The sequence below is a fragment of the Ctenopharyngodon idella genome, chromosome 5 (genome assembly GCF_019924925.1).
Source record: "Ctenopharyngodon idella isolate HZGC_01 chromosome 5, HZGC01, whole genome shotgun sequence".
NCBI classification, from domain to species: domain Eukaryota; kingdom Metazoa; phylum Chordata; class Actinopteri; order Cypriniformes; family Xenocyprididae; genus Ctenopharyngodon; species Ctenopharyngodon idella.
In genome coordinates this window covers 22,878,655-22,884,657 of record NC_067224.1, presented here as the reverse complement: position 1 = coordinate 22,884,657, position 6,003 = coordinate 22,878,655, and positions in this window count along the sequence as shown.

Below are 6,003 nucleotides of genomic sequence, written 5' to 3'. Positions count from 1 at the left end.
TTGAATTGAGTTCTCTTTCACGTCTTTTGTGCTTGAATATTTAAATTGACAAGGCTTAAAAAAATGTGCAAATGATAAACTTTTGTGATGCAGCACTGGCCAGATCGGGCAAGTGACAGTTGCGTCAACCAAAATAACAAGCACATTTGGCCCGATTCTGGCTGAGATGTGGCACTGTTGGCTCAATTTCGTCATCAGTGAAAAGATAATGGGCCAGAGCCATGCTGAGTGTACACAACACTTCTTGCTGACAGACAACTTTTACTGTATGGGCCAATCTTGGCTGAAAGCAGTTGTACTTGTGGCAGATGCATACTCAGTCTAACTGTGTATGTCTACTTTCGGGCTGAGTTGCCTCTGCTAAAATAAAAGAGGTAACTTTCCTCTGCCTCATCTAAAAGCAAGGACTAAAATAAAGCAATTTAATATGAAAAAAAAAAAAAAAAAAAAACATTGCAATAGATGAATAGATGGAGGTGAATCGATTTTTCCCCCAGCCCTGTTTTCTTTTAGAGTTGCTGTACAGCCGAAACAAACTTTGTCTGCGTAATTTTCCTGTTATCGCTGTAAAGTTGCTTTGAAACAATCTGCATTGTAAAAAGCGCTATATAAATACCTCTGCTAGGCACAGTGGGCATGCTGGTGTATTAGCTAAACCCCACCAATGCAGGTTGGATGGGCTTGGATCCAACTGACTGGATCAGAAACTTGAGTCTATAGCTGGTTCTGTCTCCCAAAGTTCTGCCCAGGTAATGTACCTGGCAGTTTGTTGTGAGGTCTCTACACATTAGTGGCTAAAAACTGCCCAAGGCAAAAAGGGGCCATATCATCTACGCTGTTGTTTGAGTTTGGGGTTTGTTTGATTTTTTTTTAAAGATTTTATTTATTCCTGTGATGGCAAAGCTGAATTTTCAGCAGCCAATACTCCAGTCTTCAGTGTCACATGATTTCTGAAGGATTATTCTAATTTACTGATTTAGTGATCAACAAACATTTATTATTATCAATGTTAGACACAGTTGTGCTGCCTAATATTTTTGTGGAAATGGTGATACATTTTTTCAGGATTCTTTGACAAATAGAAGGTTAAACAAAACAGCATTTGAAACTAAAACATTTTTTGTAACAATGCAATAGTCTTTACTGTCAATTTAATATGTCCTTGCTGAATAAAAGTATTAGTTTATTTTTTAAAAATCTCACTGGCCCAAACTATCGTACATTTAGCTATTTTGTCAAACTTTTAAGGATAGTAAGGGGCAACTGGATGAAATTAATGTACTATAATGTAAAAAATTTAACTGATAACTCAAATAATGTAACAGGTCCAGGGAACTATTGCACAGACAACAATAAAGAAATGTGTGGAAAATATTTGTAAACTTTGTGGCCAGAATTACAGTCCATCCAAAAGTTAAAAGTAGTGATTATGTCACAGACATAACAAAGAGGAATACACAGCTGTGCTCAGGATATTCCATTGACTTGCTATTAAACATGGATTTCATTTAAATCCGATGACGCAATCATAACCAACTTTTGCCAAGTCCAATTAATTTTTCAGTGCCCTCACTGTAGGAGCTTAAACCACCACATTTCCCCAGCATAAAACCTGTGCACCTGGAAATAGCGTATATTCAATCATATATGTAGGACTTGGTGATTTGGAAAAACTTTTGCTATTTTTGTGAGCAATATACACCAAACATGGGTATGCTGCCTGAGGCATGACTATGTCTGAAACCTTATCAGGTATATCCTGAGGTGGAATGACAGAAAGACACCTTGTCTTTTTCCTTAAGACAAATACGCTTCCTGTTAAGCCATTATGTCCATATAAAACAAAAGTTATGACCGACTTTACTTCAGTATTACGATTGAAACGGAATATTGAAAAAAAAAAATGCACCTCCTCAGCATCTCTACCTCACAGCAAACTGGCAGTTGGGTGGTTAAGGATATTTTGATTAATTGTTAACTACAAGACTAGTAATATTTGCTGCTAAAAAGTAAATATTGCCTTTTTTACATGTAGGTTTTTCTTTATTTTATTTTTACAGGACAGTATGGAGAGCAAAGAGCAGATCACAGCCATTAGAAAGCCCACAAAGATACCACAGACAGGAAAATCCATTTTGAGCACCCTACAACAAGCACAAAAGGAGCAAAGCCTCCTTAGGAAAAATATCCTTTTTAAAGATTTAAAAAAAAAAAATTATGTCAAATTATTGCTCCAGTTTTATCCACTTGCTGCGATTTCTTTAGAATTAAGTTCAAGTTCAAGACACTGTTTACACAGCTGCCAAAAGCCTTGCCCTTCACTACCCTGAATGCTTCATCAAGCCACACAACCCAACCCTGACCTCTATTCACATCACAGCCACACATCTTATCCACCACAGCAGCACCTCCACCACCTCAGACTTCTGAGGAAGTTCAGGATTCCCCTTCAGAAACTAAGGTCATTTTTACACCACAAGCACTTTCTTACGTAGCAGCATCACAGCCTAGGTTAGAAACAGCACATCTCAGGACTGCAAAGCCCTGCAGAGATCGAAACGCTCCACTGAGTGAATCATCAGGGATGTTCTCCCACCTTACAGGACATATAATTCAAGAGGTCCAGGACAAGAACCAGGAAAATCATTAAGGACCTAAACTATCCAAACATTAAGGTCTCTTCACTGCTGCACTAAAATCACCTCAAGAGTGGCTCAGGAGTTTAATGAGGATCCTGCAACAAAATTTATAAGAACATACAATCCAATATATTTAACACAATTATACCCAATATCTTTTTAACACAAATCAATGCTAATTCGTTTTTGCACATTTATGTCTTGGAAATTTTAAACTTACTTACACAAGAGTCAGTCCACTACAAGTGTTCCACTTGCTACGTCATTTTAAGACATATTAAGTACCCATTGGAAGCTTGCCGGGGCCCCCTAGTGGGCACCATCCACCTAGTTTTAAAAAAACACTTCTAGACCTCATTGATAAACATAATTACTGTAAAATACACTATTCATCTTTATTATTTGTTAGGTAGTACAGTACATCTTTGAATGAATGAATTGAATAGACATGAATTAAGTAGGCTTTTCCCCAGTTTTCTACTATCCCTAGATCTGTAACCATACTTTTTACATTAATGCAGCCATAGAGGATTTATATCTGTGAAAATATCAGCTTCCTATCTAGTTCCTAACACCAGAGATAATCAACATGAATGTGAGATTATTTTTTTTTAAATTGCACATTCTTGTCGCCATAAAAAAGAACAGTCTCAACCCTGACATGTTCTGCATGTGCACTCATTACCTAACCTAGGAAACCCTTCCCACTGATTACAGCCGACATATTGAGTTTTCCCTAAATAACCACAATTAGTTGTGTCATGACACAAAGACAACCATAAATAAGTAAAATAAAGAAAAAAACTGGTGTCATTACATACACAGAGGGCATTTAAAAATGGTCAAGTAACCTCCATTAGACCTCATTAGATGGACTGAACCACATGTTTTTGCATGATGTGCTGCTGCACTTATTTATGCTTTTTACTTTAAGATAATTTTCCTAAACAACCAATATGGCAGTGGTTTTTTAAACTGACACCTATTGCCATGATTGCAGAGATATTTTCTTATTAGCTCGGTCTAGTTAGAGACATGGCTCATATGATATAGACCACCAGGAAGGGACAAAATGACATGGTATATATACAGTATAATAGGCAACTGAATGTTCCATTAGTTTTGATAGTAGGTTTAGACCATCAAAACACCACTAGATGGAGTTCTAACATTATGTAATTAATCCCATAAGGTGATTTTTGTCCATGGAGGCTCTTTATGGCTTATGTTCATAGAGAAATAAGAGCTAAAGACTGTCACTTTATGTTTGTAGAATCAGCAGTGCTCATTGTGCTAAACTCAAATTACATTCAGCAAATTCCTGACATTTGAAGAGTGATTCTGATTGCGTGACCACACAAAAAGCCCCAGTGAACTGTCTAAAGCACATATAAAGATAAAAAATGCATGCAATACATTTAATTAAATCCTTTCTCTCTCTCTCTCTCTCTCTCTCTCTCTTTTTAAAAAGAATTACAATTACAGTTAGGTTATTATTCCTTGGCAATGTACCCCACATTGAATAAACAAAAATAAGACAAATACATAAATAAAATAAAACAGTGACAAACTTAAAAGGCAGAAATGAAGTTAAATAAAAGTATGAAAATGTTTAATACATCAAGTCATAGCCTATGCTTCCGTGACGTCATAGTCTTAAAGTATGTAAAACTTATGAAGTCTGGACCATTTTTATATTTGCTTAAAATAAGTATATTAAAAACAAATAAACAAACAATTCACATAATGATGAAAACACTCTCATCACAAGCAGAAAACAAAGCTATTAGTTGTAATTATGTATTACCAATAATTTCAAAGTTTTAGTTGTCTTTCCTTGTCATTTACAAATAATTTCCCCAATTATAGGGTACAACGAGGCTAAAGGCGCATCGGGGTAAAAGGCGCATTTGATTTTATTTTTCTCTAAACCACTAGATGGCACAAAAACCTGCCGCAGCACTTTCCTAAACATCCCCTTTTTAAGATGCATATGGAAATTTGGCCGATCGTTGACGGGATTGCGGACAACAGCACAAAGTTGATTCTGTGCTAATTTGATTTAATATTTGATGTTTTTAAAAAATGTAGATTTATGTAGCTAATGAGAATCGCTAAAATTATTGAATATATTTTGAGACAAAGGTCTTGTTAAAGATTTTCAAGATTTTTGTTATTCACCCAAAAATGAAAATTCTGTCATTAATTACTCACCCTCGTTCCGTTTTACACCCGTAAGACCTTCGTTGATCTTCGGAACACAAATTGAGATATTTTTGTTGAAATCCGATGGCTCCATGAGGCCTACATAGGGAGCAATGACATTTCCTCTCTCAAGATCCATAAAGGTACAAAAAACATATTTAAATCAGTTCATGTGAGTACAGTGGTTCAATATTAATATTATAAAGAGACGAGAATATTTTTGGTGCGCCAAAAAAAAAAAAAAAAAAAAAAACCCGACTTATTTAGTGATGGCCTATTTCAAAACACTGCTTCCGGAAGATTCGGAGCGTAATGAATCAGCGTGTCGAATCATGAATCGGGTCGCGTGTCAAACCGCCAAAATCACGTGACTTTGGCGCTCCGAACTGCGGATTCGACACGCTGATTTATTACGCTCCGAAGCTTCCTGAAGCAGTGTTTTGAAATCGGCCATCACTATATAATTTTGTTTTTTTTTTGGCGCACCAAAAATATTCTCGTCGCTTTATAATATTAATATTGAACCACTGTACTCACATGAACTGATTTAAATATGTTTTTAGTACCTTTATGGATCTTGAGAGAGGAAATGTCATTGCTCCCTATGCAGGCCTCACGGAGCCATCGGATTTAAACAAAAAATATCTCAATTTGTGTTCCGAAGAAAATGACAGAATTTTCATTTTTGGGTGAACTAACCCTTTTAGGTGATTAAAAAACAGTTTTTCTAACGGAAGAATATGTAAAAGTATGGTATTTGGGGTAAAAAGCGCCCCTGCTGTTGATATTATATTAAATTATTATATTACTGTTGACATGATATTAAAAAGCTGGCTGAATTTTTCATTTGTTGACATGACATGGTTAGATTCAGATGGTAATATCATATATTGAGTGTCCATCTTAGAGATAATCACCATATTAATGATGAAATCCTCATTTAAAAATATTATATTAATAATATCATATAATAAAAGATCATTTATTGTTACTACTGTAAATCTATATGAAATTATTGTGGGATCTCCTTCAATGCTTTCAGAGTGTTTACTTTAAAAAAATAAATAAAAAAATATATTTACATATTTTAATGAACAAAAATATGAATTCTGAACAAAAATAAATTATTTTATTTATCAAAATAAACTGAAAATATTAC